General features: G+C 39.9%; 1 protein-coding gene across 2 annotated transcripts in view; it reads right to left on the reverse strand.

The window, feature by feature from the left end:
* Fgf12 (fibroblast growth factor 12) overlaps window positions 1–16,701 on the reverse strand; it is a 524,714-nt gene that overhangs the window by 455,637 nt on the left and 52,376 nt on the right. Inside the window, exon 1 of one of the 2 annotated variants that reach the window (XM_076548663.1) lies at window positions 1,495–1,856. The exons of the other annotated variant lie outside the window; for it this stretch is intronic. The gene's annotated coding sequence lies outside the window, so the exon portion shown is untranslated. Of the gene's footprint in view, window positions 1–1,494; window positions 1,857–16,701 lie in introns of those variants that run through there. 2 annotated transcript variants of the gene reach the window in all.

Consider the following 16,701-nt stretch of genomic DNA (forward strand, 5'->3'; position numbering starts at 1 on the left):
CAACAAAACTCCAGGCCAATACACCCCATGAACACAGATATAAAACTCCTCAATAAAATACTTGCAAAACAAGTATAGACATATATAAAAAAGATCACCCACCAAGATTAATAAAGATGCAGGGACGAGTCAACATATGTAAATTAATAAATGTATTAAATAGTTAAATGTATTAAGTAATATAAATAGGCTTAAAAACAAAAGTCATATGACAAAATCCAACATGCCTTCATGATAAAAGTTCTAGAAAGAGTAGGACTAGAGGGGACATATCTCAACAGAGTAAAGGCTGTATATGACAAACCCATAGCCACCATTATCCTAAATAGAGAAATACTCAGAGTAATCCCATTAAAATCAAGAATGACCCATGATCATGGCAACTCTTATAAAGGAAAACATTTAATTGTGGCTGGCTTACAGTTTCAGAGGTTCAGTCCATTATCATCGTGGTAGGACATGGTGGTGTGCAGGTAGACATGGTGCTGGAGAAGAGGAGCTGTATCTTGATCCACAGGCAACAAGAAGTGAACTGTGTGTCACACTGAGCATAGCTTGAGCAAAGGAGACCTCAAAGCCCACCCCCACAGTGACCCACTTCCTCCAACAAGGCCACACCTACTCCACACCTCCTAAAAGTGCCACTCCATATGAAGGCCATTTTCTTTCCAACCATCACAAATGGCCACTGTCCTCACTCTTTCTCAATATAGTGCTAGAAGCACGAGCTGGAGCAACAAGGCAAGAGAAGGAGATTAGACAAATATAAATATGAAAAACAAGAAGCCACGTTATCCATATATGCGGATGACATGATTTTATACACAAGAAAAAATTCCACCCAGAAAACTCTGGAAATGATTGCTAATTTCATCAAAGTGGCAGGATACAAAGCCAACTTAAAAATCAGTAGCCTTTCTATACTACAAATAAACACACTGACAAAGAGATCATGGATAAATTCAAATTCACAATGGCCTCTAAGATAATAAAATGTCTAGGAGTAAACACAACCAAGGAGATGAAAGACCTGTACAATAAAACCTTTAGATCTTTGCGGAAAGATTGGGCAAGATACTAGTAAACAGAAGAGCCTCCCAAGCTCATGGGTTGGTAATTTAATATTGTGAAAATGACCATTCTACCAAAAGCAGTTTACAAATTCAATGTAATTCCAATCAAAAGTCCCACAATAATATTCTTCACAGAAATGGTCATTTTTAAAATCACCAAATTCATGTGAGACCACGAGAGACACCCCCGCCTCCCAGAGAGCCAAAGCAATCCTGAACAAAGAGAATGGCACTAAAGGGATTGATTACCAATCTAGATTTCAAGAAATCGGTCACATAAGACCACGTAAGTAGAGGCGTTAGGGCGAGCTCGGAACAGCACAGCTGAGAGAACATGAGGACTTGAAGGATGTCAGCGTCAGTGAAAATACAAAGAAAAAAAAAAACATTCACAATCAACTGTTACCTGATGGCCTGTTACCTTGTGATATGAAGGGCTAAAAGAAAAAGAACATGAGATACCGCTCGGGTTTCCAGCTTAGGTAGCGAGAAAGGTTTCAATGCCTCTTAACAGGGAAAGTGGAGGCAAGGTTGAAAAGGGACAATGATAAGGCTCGTTTTAGAAGTGCTGACTCTGGTGTTCTGTGTGAACATTCAGATAGAGATGTCAAGACAGCAACCTACACCAGAATGGAGTGTCAGGGCTTCAAGAAAGATGCCAGGCAGGGAGCCATTGGAGAACAGGGGGTAACTAAAGCTCATTGTTTGTCCAACAAATATTTATTGAACACCTATTGTGTGCCAGAAATTGTTTTAGACGCTAGAGGTATGGAAGAAAGAAAATAGATTTTTTTTAAAAAAAAAAATTCAATCAGTGCAGTGGAAGTTATATTCTAGAGGGTACACATAAAGCCACCATTACAAATTATGCCAGTGCCAGAGAGAAATAGCACCAAGTGCTACAAACAGGAACAACAAAGGATGTATCTTTACTGAGAGACAATGGGCTGCACTGAGAGACGGTGACAAGTTAGGTTAACTGAAGGACTCTCCAAGAGAAACTGAATATGTGAAGGAGAAGGAAGGGGAAAGGGTTCCCTCCCATCGCCCTGAAATGGGTCTGCATGGTTGGAACTTTACCTGGATGGGAGAGAGGAAAGGTGTGTTCAAGAGCTATACATACGGGGAAAGTCTACTGCAGCACCAATCCATAGATCAGTCGTCAGCTTGTGGACTAGAGAAGCCAACAGCTCATCAAAGGAGCAGGGGAAGACATCCAGATCATATCAAGCCAGAACAATGTGATGTATGAGCCCTCCCTCCAAATAAACATAAAAAGAGACATCATTATTAGTGGCTAATTTATCGACTGGATATGTGCTTGTTCTTCAGGGAAACTGGAAGGGGATAGGTGGGGCACTTGGTTGAGAATAAGGAGGTTCAAGAAAAGGGGACACAAAATGAGGAGAGTGAAATGACACAAGAGAGATTCAGATTCAGCCTGAAACATGGGGAGATCTGCAGAACAAGCCCAGGGAAAGGAGCCAGATTCAATGGCCACATGCAGGCTTCCACCTCCGAGGAGCTTCCCTAAGCGGCAGCATTTAGTAGACCCAGGAGCTGGAATGGGGAGGCAGAGAATAACTGTGCAATAGAAACAGAGTCTTCTTCGACAGTGTAGACATATTTGGAAATTGATCATTGAAAAGGATACACAATTATAAATATCCTAAAATTCGCTGAAATGTAGTTCTACATGTTAATTACATATTAAGAAACCCTTTTAAATGTTTTTAATGGCATGGGCCACCTCTTCACTAGTCACAATGTGACCCAGGGATGGAAAGAGAGGTTTAGATGACTAGATCATGTGATTTTTGTTTTCTAAAGCCGGCATTATATTGAATGACCCATGGTTGGATGTGCTTTAGTTGCATTTAACAAGGATTTGGGAAACTCAATTACCTGAAGATGGTTCTTCTACCTGGGAGGAGACCATCACAGAAGTGCGTGAACAGTTCGGTGTTTTATAGACCTCGAGGTACAAATTCAATCCTGGCATCTGCACTATAAAGTGCGCAAGGCAGAGATATCGCTCCATTTCACAGAGGAGCAAGATAACCCTGGGCCAGGGAGGCCATGCTGTGCAGATCCTCGCTGCTGGTAACTGGTGTATCTAGTTGTATAGCAACTCAAGTCTCCTGACAAAAACTCCAGGACTTTCTCATACGGTGTGGTAAACTGCACCTCAGGTTGTTTTTTATTGCCGTAGGATTATAAACAAAGCACAAATATGAAACAGAAAGCAAATAGAAATAAATAATAAAGTGCTCTATCATATAAAACTGATTGATGGAATCAAAAGTGATTGAGTTTTCTTACATTATTAACTGAAGTATAATTATATCATTCTCCCTTTTCCTTCCCTCTAATTCCTTCCACATTCCCACTCTCAAATTGATAGCTTCTTTTTCTTTGATTCCTAATGTGACATACATATACATGTTCAGATAGATACTAGATACACATGCACAAATATATAGATACAGCCTACTGAGTCCATTTTTCTTTTGTTGGCGTGTATATGGTTACAGGAGTGACAACTTTGTTTTAGATGAACAATTAAGAGGCTTATTCCTGGATGAGGCTAATTCTCCTTCTCTCAGCAGCCATTATTTACCTGTCTCTCTTTAATATGATCACAGGAGAAACCTTCCCAAAACTAAGAAAAAACATACTCATACAAGAAGCACGCAGACCCTCAACTAGAAAAGGCCAGAAAAGAAACTCCACCAAGCATACCATTCTTAAAACATCAAATATATAGAACAAAGAGAATAAGTATTGATAGTTGCAAGTGGAAAAAAAATTACAAGTCACAGAAAGGAAAACCCATCTGAAAAGTGATTTATTCTTGAATACTGTATTTGATTATGTTTGTAATTTAGATCATGCCATTATTTTTGAAAAGCAAGACATTAAGCTCCTTAGATTCATGAGATGAATCACTCACTCTACAATGAAGTCTCAACTCTCCAGGTTCATGCAGGGACAATAGCAAGTAGGTATTCATCTGCTGGTTTGTTTGTTTGTTTGTTTGTTTGTTTGTTTGTTTGTTTTCTATGCTGGGGTTCAAACCCAGAACATTGCATATAACAGTCAGGAGCTCTGCCATTAAAGTACAGCCCCTGTCCAGTAATTTTTTAACCCTTTAGAAGTGCCAAGCCTCACATTAGCGAGCATTAAAAATTAACCGGTTGGTGGTGGCGCGCACCTTTAAGCCCAGACGTCTGGAGGCAGAGGCGGGCAGCAGATCTGATCTGCAGACCAGCCTGGTCTACAGAGCAAGTTTCAGGACAGCCAGAGCTACACAGAGAAACCTTGTCTTGAAAAACAAACAAACATACATGCATTAACCCTATCCAGAGCTGGTGAGATGGCTTAGTGGGTAAAGCCCCCTGCCACTAAGCCTGACAACTTAAATTCAGTCTCCAAAACCCACATGGTGGAGATAAAGAAGCAACTCCCACAAACTGACCTTTGACCTCCTTACTGACTTGCACCATGTCACATATGCATACACATGCATACACACAACATAAATCAATGTAAAAAAAATTAAATTAAGACTGTCAAGTTGTCAACTGTCGCTTTTCCCTCCTTCCACTGGATAATCACCTAAATGAATTGTAATTAATTTGCTTGAAATATTATTCACAAGTTGTTCTTTACTCCAAAACTTAGAAGGAATGTAAAGTAGAAATTACATCATAAGAGAGTAATAGGGAAGAAAATAACAGGGAAAAAGCTTGCCAAAATTAGAACAATTTATCTTTAAGATAAAGCTTCAGCTGGGCAGTGGTGGCACACGCCTTTAATCCCAACACTGGGGGAGGGGGTGGGCAGAGCCAGGTGGATCTCTGTGAGTTCGAGGCCAGCCTGGTCTACAGAGCAAGATCCAGGACAGGAACCAAAAACTACACAGAGAAACCTTGTCTTGAAAAAAAAAAAAAAGAAGAAGAAGAAGAAGAAGATAAAACTTCAATTGAGTCACGACCAGGAATGTGTTAAAATTATAGTATGAGGCAAGACCAGTCAGACACAATCAACTTAAGGTAGAGTCAGCTCCACCACGGGCTTGGCTAGATAGATGGATACTTTTTCAGAGTTATCTCAAGTTGCCACTATCCCTCAAAGGGCAGAACAGACAATAAGCACAGAGGAAGAGTTTCAATGCCCAGTCATCACAATATGGGGTTAAAAATGACCCCATCCAGCATGTCACAGTGGATGCCTTCAGAGTCACCGTGTCAACTGAAATCATCTCAACTTTCCCAACAGTCAAGCTATCAGTGGCCCACCCCATCTGATCTAACGGAGTGTGTCACAGACCATGGAAAAGCTCATTTCTGTGACCCAGCAAGTGACCCCATCTACCCCTCATCTGCCAGCAGGGGATTGGTCACCAAAGCCAATACTGCAGCCCTCTACACAATCATCGGGGTTACTCAAGTGGCCATGTCTACCAGTGAACAAGGAGTGCTCACCCCCACCCACCGACCGAGGCCTCGACCTCAGTATTAATTCACTTGCTGCTCAAGATCTCTGCTGCTCCATTAGCAAGTTTTAGTTCGCAAATAACTTTGACATTTTAGTTCCCTTTCTCTTACTGTAACTTTTTTGTAATAATAAATACCTTGAATTTTATATATTATTTAAGTTGTACTTAAATTTTGTTTTTTAAACATTCCCACTTGCGAATTCCTCCTACAGAACAGTCTCTATGAAAATGCAGCTCAATGAACAAGTCCAACACCAATGAACATGCCAACAAACTGCACAGGAGAAAGCCCATGAGGCCTCAATCCTATTCAAAAAAATATAGGCAACTAAATAAAGCCAAGAGCGGGCTCTCCTCCAGGAAAGAGCATACTGATTGCTTGTTCAATGTCAAATGATCAGCCCTGCAAACATACATAGAAGTAACATTATATGGACTCAATAGGTTATATTTAGTAATACATATGTATGTACAAATACATATATGCATGCAATAACAATTGATGAAAACAGAAGCCAGGATTTGAAGGAGGGGGAGGGAGAGTAGACCAGGGTTTGGATGGAGGAAAGGAAAGGGAGAATTATAATTAAAATATAATCAAAAAAGCAAACACGAACAATGTCAGTCAACTAACTGACAAGATGGCTGAATGGGTAAGGAGCTTGTTAGCAACCTGAGTTCAATCCCTGGGACCTGCAGAGTGGAAGAAGAAAATCAGCTCCCTCAAATTGTCTTCTGATCCCCACACATGCACCACAGCATGTGTGCATTTACACATACCCACATTCTCACTCAGTATATGAATGAGAAAAAATGCTTTTTAAAATGCAGCTCAAATTCATACTGCTGCATATTCATCTGCTGATGTATTTTCCACTAGCAGTTTAGGGGTAAATACATTAGTTTTGAGGGAAATGTATTTTCATTGATAAGTTGATAGCAGACAAACTCATTGACTTTTTGATTATCTCCCAAAAGAAATCACCTCTCACTGTATTGCAGACTACAAAGAAGAGGAACTAAAGGGTCTTGGAGGAAGAAACAAAGAGATATGCATACATATATATCCACACCTCATGGTTAAAAAAAAAAACATCTCATCCTCAAAACTCAGTCTTGTCCACAAATATGAAACATTTTAGCAGTCCTTACACCTTTAAAAAATGCTATCCATTGCTATTTTCCTTTCAGTTTCTATTACTAACCTGAACTAATCCTGCATCCCAGGCTTTCAACCCCTGGAATATGCCATCCTGCCTCATGGCTCCTGACTTTGCATCTGCTGCTTCCGCCACCAGAAGTTGATCCTTCCTCCTGATTTCCTCTTCTGACAAACTCCCACTCACAGTGGAAGGCAGTTCCCATCTGCATCAGCTTTCCTGATCCACCCAAACAGCTACCCACTCCCTTGTGCGTGTGCCAATCCTATACCTATTATTTATCTCCTTTTGCATGAAGGACTTGTTTCTTGCCCTAACTTGTTTCTCCCATCAGCTTCTGAGTTTCTCCCAAAGACCATGTACTGTTCAGCTTTGTTTCCTTAGTAATTGACACATCAAATTGTGTCCTATAGAAGTTTCTGAATCAAGTTAACCTGTTCACGGCCTAAAGAATAAAACATCATCATTGAAAGAACAGTTTTTAAGTTCCACAGAAAATGTGACATGTGAACATGAGTCCCACAGGAAATTTGTGACTTTATTCTGTCCTTTCTTGAGAACATTTATCTTGATTTTAAATTTAGAAAACATGAATAATGGGAGATGTGGAGGAGCTAGCACATTTCACTGGCCAACACCTAACCCTACCCCAAAAGAAATTGAATTCATTTTTCCCTAATGCCTCAAGTTGCTAGGAAAATGTTGATGGTCTAGACTTCAAAAACTATCACTGTCAAGTTGAATCTGTTTCTTTCGGCCCATTGGAGTCATAGGCATATACATACTAGATAGCCAGAAAGGTAAAATCAGGGGAAATCCCACAGCACTTACTACATCTGAATTACTTGGGTCAGTGAACCCCAAGAAAGTGCAGAAACAGGGCCAGAAGACAAATGGAACACTGCACTCTCAGGCTCACTGGCATTTATACTGCCCCATGCCTTTAATTGACATGTATTCATTGTATGCTTGATGGGTTTCTAAAGATATTTTCACACAACTGTACCATGGACTTGAGCATGCTCACTTCTGCCCATCTCTTTCTCTAGATCCCCTCTTCACTCCAATTATTTCCATTGGTTGCCCCAACATAATAGGACCCACAGATGGGGCGAGGCATGTGATGTTAGGCACATGATTTTAGGCAGGGTGAATAGGGTGTCAATCAGCTGCATGAACTTGAGCAAGAGACTACTTTCTGAATTCTGAGTCCTCCACTATAAGATAAGGGGGTCTATATACACAAACCTGAGCATGACACATTATTTAACCTGATTTTGTCATTCGATAATACACATATATAATATTACATAGTACAAATACAAACAATTTTTGCCTATAGGTTGTATTAGTAAATAATAAATCATGCAATAAAAGATTGATGATAAATGATTTAGATTTTTTCAATACACTGGTAGGGAGTTCTAACACCAAATCACCTGACCTCCCCTGAAGTCTGCAGGATAACTTTGGGGGAGGGGCATGAAGACAGAAGGAAAGACTAGTTTATCAACAAAAAAAATGGATCATTTAAGACAAAACTAAGAATTTATGCTATGAGGCAATTATGTCATTTCTGTTGGTGATTGGGATGGATGTCACCTGTGGTCCTAGTCTCCCTAGATTAAGCTGATTTTGTGGGCTGGATTTCTTTTAGACATTCTATGATGTCATATGCTAAATGGCTCACAAGTAGACATTGTGGTATGCTCTCAGTTGTAGGTCAAACCAAAAAATGGTAGGGAAATCTGTCTTCAGTGGTTGTCACTCTTGCCTGTGACATGGAATTCCCTTCCATTTTTTTTGGTTTGACCTACAAGTGGTTACTATTGAATTAGGTAAATAATCACAAGTTTCTTTACATTGTTATTATGACTAGGTTGTGTGGTAGTAGTTACTCACAATTGCTTTCAAAGAGTTTTATCTAAATGCTTTTCAATACTGAAAAAAATCTACTCAGTTTTCTCAGTTTCCCTGATCCCCACCTTAGAAATTACTCCCAGGGATGTTTGTCCAGACAAAGCATTTTGTTTCTCTTTGGAGGTCAGTTGTGACAAGATCTCACTATGTGTCTAAAACTGGCCTTGAATTTATCACAAAGCTCAAATGGGGCAACCCTTCTGCCTCAGCTTCCTGAGTACTAGGATTACTGCTCCACCACTATCTACAGCTGTGAAAACTGTTACAGTTAGTCTCATAGTCTTTGCTCATTCAACCAGATATCATTTTATCATAGACAGCATAGATCAAAACATTATTTCTCTCTTATGAAATTCTGTGACCTTCTGGGAATACAACACGATCTGTATTATTAAAAAAAAATATTCTAATTAGTTCCTGTATACCCTGCAAAAAAAAATCTTATGCAAATAATTTCTAATTAAGAAAAAGACAATGGATCAAATATTCATTAAGGAAAAAATAAATGTTTAAAACTTTGCATTCAGTAGCCTTTCTTTTTTCATTGGATTTCTGAAAGCGGCAGTGATGGTGCCATCCAAGCTTTGTACAAATGATCTTACCTAACAAGTTCATGAGTAATCTCAGTACTGTGCTAATAAATAAAAAGATAAGGAACAAGATATGTTAACTGATGATATGTGTCTTGGAAGTGGACCCAGGAATGTTGCACTTTGTGGAATTTTTCAAGGCCCGTAAGGATATGAACGAAGTTAAACAGAGGCTTTCTGCCGATGTTTCCTAAATCCTCCCTGATCAGCATTAGTGGGTAATACATACTTGTAATATCACACAACAGACTCTTTCATGAGATAATTAGATGCTACTGGAATTTTTGGAAAACAGAAATTGTTTCCGAAATAGCAAAACTTGGATCTGTATCAAAACAACAAAAATAATAAAATAGACTCCAGCAACACAAGAGCATTTTGAATTCACACAGGATTTTCTATGAGATTTTTTTGGGGGGAGTTTTCAAGACAGGGTTTCTCTGTGTACCAGCTGGAACTTGCTTTGTCGATCAGACTTGCCTGGAACTCACAAAGATCCGCCTGCCTCTGCCTCCCTGGTGCTAGGATTAAAGACGTTCACCGCCACTACCCGACTCTATGGGATTTTTAATTTAAGGTTTACAATCATTCTGTATAGTGTAGTTTGCCATCGTATGATGATCGATACATCTTCAGGAAAGAATCAAACAAACGATGACCAGCAATGGATTATTAGTCCCATTTATAGGTGGAAGAATGGAACCTTGGAGTGGGAAAAGTGACAGAGTCAGGAAATGATGGGAGTGAAAGAGTCCACTCCTGGGGTGAGTCCACGGCACAAGTGCCTCACGTTTACACAGCACTTCTGGATCTGCAAGTGAAACTGCCATGCTTTTCATGTACGCCAGAGAGTCCTCTTGATGCTTCCATGATAAATGTCAGCTGCATAGAGAATGTATGGATAATCAGTGGACAAAAATAGTCAAGAAGATGGGCTGAGCCCATCTCACTTTTCAGAATATGAAGAGTTTTCCACCTTACCCTTTGTAACAACGACATGAAATTCTTTGAACTGTATACTCATGTGCAAGGAGCAAATGTTGGAGTAATAATTCAGTGTTGAAATAACAATCCTTTCCTAAGAAGGATGTAAAACATCCTGCTGAAGTTCTATTTTATGCACAGTGAAAACATCAAAGGCTTAAGTTCATTTCCACATTGTCTATGTGTAAAAGATTGCTGTCTGACCAAATTCTACTCTCATGTCTTTCTTGTTGATACAATTCCTATATTGTTGACACTATCAATATATGTATGTATATATGTATGTATGTATGTGTCTTTGCAGAAAGAGAATATGTTCCATTGAAAATTCACCCTTTGACCCCCTCTCCTTGTGCGTCTCTCTCTCTCTCTCTCTCTCTCTCTCTCTCTCTCTCTCTCTCTCTCTCTCTCTCTCTCTCTCTCTCAGAATCCTTTGCCTAACATTCATGTGATGGATAAATATGCAACAGAGAGGCAGACATTTTGCTTAAACTAGGAATTGATTTGAAGGGTTGAATGCAAATATCAGAACGGAAGAGCAGAGAAAAACTTAGAAACTAATGACATCACAGCGTCACCATACCAACGTCTTGACTTCTATGTTAAGGGACAATTAATTCTATTTAGTTTGCCACTTTTACTTCTGTTACTGGTGGGTCAATTTAATCATAACTATTGAATTTCTGCAAACATGAGAGGAATAAAAAAAACCATAACATTTTTATTTTGCCAAAATTTTAAATTAAAGACAGCTGGGTAATACACGGACAAGTATTCCACAGTATTGTGGGATAAAAGAAGATAATTTTCCCCTAAATGAGGCAATCAGAAGTGGAACTTTATCAGGAGTCTGACTCATGCCAGGAAGACAGTGGTGGAGTTTGGAACTCTGCATAGTGCTGCAGAGATGAAGTGGAGGGTGGGGAGGGAAATCATGAATGAGAATGATTTCAGAGCAAAAGATAAGTGCATCTACAAGGAAAGAGAAGATGCTTGGTGCTGGAGTGAGTGGTCCACCCAGACCCCCGGGACATGGAACCAAAATAGAAACATGGCACAGAAGTGAGTCTATCATTGTCTGTTGTTTGAAAGAATTCAGGTGGACCAGAAAAATATCTACACTTGTGATATTTTTATAGAATATTTTAACAAATGCATATTTGATAAATGTAAATTGATTAACTTACAAAAGCCTTCAAAAATAGGGAAGCCTTTTTTTTTTTTTCTCAAAAACCTGCATGAGACACACTATTTCTTCCCCATCCTTTCTGGAACTCCATCATTAAATTCACAAGGGTTCAGTTGCAGAGACAGAGACCATTGCCCTAAAACAATTAACATGTCATCAAAACCTCATTGCATAAGGGAAGGGGAATTTTAAAACACTTACTGTTAACTTATCAATACCATTTTAATCTACATACTCCACACGTATAATGATTTCTATAACACGGTGGTTTTTTGTGGGATTATTTTATATGGCCCACCCCCAGGATATTGGACAATGTTGAAAGCCATTTCTTGTTCTTACAATTGGAGTTGGAGAGTTGGAGAAGGTCGTATTAGCACTGAATGGACAGCAGCCCTGACTGCTGCTAGACACCCACTCGGCAACTCAGAGGATGCCTACCCCCTGCCAAAAAAAAAAAAAAATCCCAGAATTATCCCACACAACAGCCACTTCAAGGTTATGGAAAATCTCTTTTTGTTCATGTATTATTTTCAGAGTACCCAATGAGAGCACACACCTAGCAGTATTGAATCATAAAAATGTGAAGCTGGTCCATGATTCTTGGCACTAAGCAGTTTCAAATGTATTTCCCTGTTCACAGGATGCTTGAAATGAATTAAAGACATGCTTATGAGATACATACTATTTGGCAGGCACAGTGTAAAAACTTTACAAAGACATCATTGAATCCATGGAAGACTCCTAAGGCATGAATGTCATAATCATTTTACAGAAAACCCCTCTAAAGCTTTGATACACAAAGCTCCATATCCAAGACCACAGAGGATTCTAGAGCATGCTAAATATAGGAAGCTTAATGCATATTCAAGAAGCAGATATTATTCTCCATACCTTCCCTCTCCAGTAGCTTGAGGTGGGGCTATTTTATTCTTCTAAGTTCATAAAAATAGTCATTGTCTTGTACAAAGTGGTTCCTGATAATCACTGTATATGTTTCTGTATTTTATTTGACACATCATATTAAATATGATTTAACATTTTCTTAACACGCCAAGATGGCTGTGATGAATGTTCTCATTCCCCTGTACAAAATGCCATGGGACACATCACTGATTCTCGAACAATCAGAAAGCCATGATGAGCTTCTAAATAACTATTCGGCCTCTTGTTTTAAAGATGTCTTTTGGATCTAATAAAATATGCAGGGTTTCTTCCTCCTGACTGGATGGAAAGCTGTAGGGAAATAAGTTTTTCTATATCTTCATCATTTTTGTTTCCCTGGCTTTTCTGGAAGAGTTAGAATTGTCTGAGTAACTGTATCTACCTTCAGATGTCTCAACTTTTCTATGGACTTGACAAAGTTTACCAAGCTGTTTGAACTGTGTGGACCATCCTGAATGACCTTTCCATGAAGTGGAGAGCCTTACAATTTGATCTTTAGACTTTATTTGTTTGCAGCTAATTTCCATGTCGCTGAGTTTGGTTAGGTCTATCCTCTCTGGAATAATGAAGTATTACAATAATGGGCATTTTAATCACTATAGTTTAGAAAGTCCTACATTTGTCTGTCTCATAACGATACAGATGTAATGTATTAGAGTTCCCTTAGAGTATATATACTGGCATATAAACCTTACTTCAATATAACCAATTTCCTGGATGCATCCAAGCAAATGAATTTAGTTTTCAACTACCTATTTTTCTGAGGAGTAAGCCTTCATTTCTTGTTGCATATGGGCATGTTATTATCAAATAGAGAAGACACCTAGCACAGCCTTTGAAAAAGCAAGCAGATGGGCTGGAGAGATGGCTCAGAGGTTAAGAGCACTGGCTGGTCTTCCAGAGGTCCTGAGTTCAATTCCCAGCAACCAGATGGTGGCTCACAATCATCTATAATGAGATCTGGTGCCCTCTTCTGGTATGCAGGCAGAACACTGTATACATAATAAACAAATAAATAAGATCTTCTTTAAAAAAAAAGGAGGGGGGGGGGAGACACAGTCCCTTCTTTGACTTTCTGGGAGAAGTGAGTTTGGTTTCTTGGATGCATCTCAAAGAGTGGAGATGTCATAAACAGCCTTCCCTTCCAATCCACTAGGCATTGTTTAACTAGTCTCTAGCCACATGGCTTCACATTTTCTTGAAGTTTCAATTAAAATCTTAAGGTAGCGAGGCCAGGTGAAGATTCAAAGTTTTCTTCACTTTGAGGAGATTATATTTCCCCAGGATGCCTGAGGGCACTCTCTGTTGAGCTTTTTTTCTTTTTCTTTTCTTCCTTCCTTCTTTTTTCCTTTCTCTCTCTCTCTTTTTGAGAAAGGACTGCTCCCCTCTCAGCACTTCACACTTGCTGGTAGAAGCTAACACACTCACAGGGAGACTGGGAGGTTTATTCAGAAGGAACACAAGCAGAGGACACCAGCGGTTCATAAAAATCATAGGGAAAAAAAACACAATACACTACTGAATAATCTATCGGCCCATTGACTTAGAGATGATTACATTTAAGTACATGGTTTTATGGGCACAAAATAGGTGATGGCCTGTGCCTGTGTCTCGGCAGGCTGAAAGCTGATCTCAGAGCTGCCAGGAGTCAGGTGCCCAGAACTTGGCATATCAAAGTGCTGCATTGCTTCTGTGGCTCGCCGCTTGCCTCTTTCAACCAAGATCAGCTGCTGGTTTTCAAGAACGTTCCCTTGAGTACTTAAATGCTGCTACCAGCAGTTTTATTATGGTTTGTCATGACGTTGTGGAGCTGAGCAAGCTGCATTAAGGTCGTTATGGAGAGCAGAGCAGAGCAGTCTGGAGCAGGAGTGAAGAAGATTTTAGAGCGCATAAGCTCAAACCCAGAACACAGGGGATTTGGCTCACTTGGAAAGTAGACATTGGCTTGAGAAGAGGTTTAAATGAATTTATTCTTTGACTATTTCATGCAAACATACACACACACACACACACACACACACACACACACACACACACACACACACACACACACCAAAACATAACCTGACATTCTAATAGCAACAGAAATAATATCTAGCATAAGTCTTTCTCCAGCACCTGGAAGAATCATTACTCCTTTTGATGGGATACAGATGTGGACTCATGCCCAGCTGCTAGAGAAGCAGAAACTATCAGTGCCTCCCATTGTGTAGCTCTGTCATGGAGATGCAGAAATTAGAGAGCGGAGGACTACTCCTCTACATGTGTGCACATATACATGAAGAAACACCCCAGAGAGCAACCCCACATACGGTTCTCTCTCTCCTATGACATCTGCATCTTCCCTACAGCAGTATTAGTGGGCTCCCCCTGTTGGAAATGTGGAAACTGTAATGCCTACTAGTTTGGAAATGCTAGTAAGAAGGGACACAAACCTAATAGTAGACATTGAAGAGGACAGTTAGCTCTGACAGTGACATGCTGAGATTCTGGGGGAAATAAGAATTAAAAATTATCTTAGATAAACAAGTGGAGGATGTATCTTTTTTCACGGCATTGAAGGAGACATTGGCAGGAGACGATACTTCCTTATTTAGTGCTAGGCCTGCTGATTGACCAGCTATATGTTAGAGAAGCTTTTCACAAAGCTGTTACACTCTCGTGAAAATCACTGATGAATAAGTGGAAACACAGAAATCTGGCTTTGGGAAACCAAAGAGACACAGCACAGGTGAGACCCATGCTCCAAAACCCGAGAAAGGCAGAATTGTGCCAAGACAACATAAGAAATCATGGCTAAGACATACCATTTAAAATCTATAAGAAACCAGCGAGGAATAACAAGGTAACAAGACCCAAAGCAATTGTATACTAATGGCTGATAGACTAGTGCTTATGTTACAGGAAAGCTAAATCATCAATGTAAAGAAATGGCTCCCCCATCAAAACAAATATGGAAGAGTAGCAAAAAAGATGGTGCCAACTACGAACTTTATCTTTATTAAGAGTTTTTATACCCAAACACCTTTAACTAGTGGACAGAGTAGCAATCTAGTAAACGAAGCAATGACTTCTCAAGGTAATGAATGCTTTGTCCATGACCACCCATCTCCAGACAGATGTAACCCACAGGGAAAATAAACCACCGATATGATACCATTCAGCCCCTGCTCTACCCAAGGTGTTGGAAGCCAGACCTGGCAATCCCTTGGGTTGACTGCTTTCAAGACCATACCCAGTCTAAATCCCAGCTCTATAATGAACTGCTTGTGAGCTGCCATGAGTATGTTCCTTGAAGAAGTTTGTCTACCTAGCATATTCCCAGTCCCTAACAACAGCAACAACAAAATCCCTTCACCTAACCTACTGCACCTGGCTCAGTTTGAACCTGGTTTTGACTCTACAGACTATATTCACCAGGGAACACCCAACAGAAAGACGGGGTGAAAGGAAAAACCAGAGTAAACAAGACCATCCTCCCTGGATCAGCAAGAACTGGCCTCAGAGGATCAGAACTAACTTTTTTTTTATTTTTATTTTTATTTTTTGTGGTTTTTCGAGACAGGGTTTCTCTGTGTAGCTTTGCGCCTTTCCTGGAACTCACTTGGTAGCCCAGGCTGGCCTCGAACTCACAGAGATCCTCCTGGCTCTGACTCCCAAGTGCTGGGATTAAAGGCGTGCGCCACCACCGCCCGGCTCTAACTTTTTTTAAATAATATTTACGCTGTACTCACCCTTCAGTGCTGATGTCTGTTGTATTTGGTGCAGGTTTGCCTGGGTAGGCTAAGCATCCCCCGCCCCACCCTTCTTTTTACTCCTACCGTTCATTTTTCCTTTTAAGTTCATTTTCATGAATTTGAATCAAGGCAAAATTCAAATTAATAGCTTCCCAAAACTCCACTGGCTGTAAGAGTCTCCTCATTAACTAATTGTCTGAAGTCAGCCCTCCCCTGGACTTTACTACTGATGTCAGATTTAAGTCTCCAGTACTTTTATGTTCCATAGTAGTCTGCCTTCACTGCTGCTCACTGTCTAGGACAAACTCACCTGCATCCCCACACACAGGAGCATGTGTTGCATTCAGACTCTTGCCGAAGCCCAAGGCTCTGCTCCCATTTTCTACAGATTCCAGGCTTCCCTTTCACTAGCTCAAGCTTTAAACACTGCTTCCTTTCATCCCTGCTTCATTTTTATTATAGATTAAGATCATGGTTCTTTTTACTAGTAATTCTCCTTTTCTCATCTTACTTTATTTTTTTTAAAATAACTTCATGCTTATTTACTTATTGGTAGGGGCAGTGTCTATGTGCAGATCAGAGGTCATCTTGCAGATACTGGC

This window comes from Peromyscus maniculatus, chromosome 12, assembly GCF_049852395.1.
Source record: "Peromyscus maniculatus bairdii isolate BWxNUB_F1_BW_parent chromosome 12, HU_Pman_BW_mat_3.1, whole genome shotgun sequence".
Lineage (NCBI taxonomy): Eukaryota > Metazoa > Chordata > Mammalia > Rodentia > Cricetidae > Peromyscus > Peromyscus maniculatus.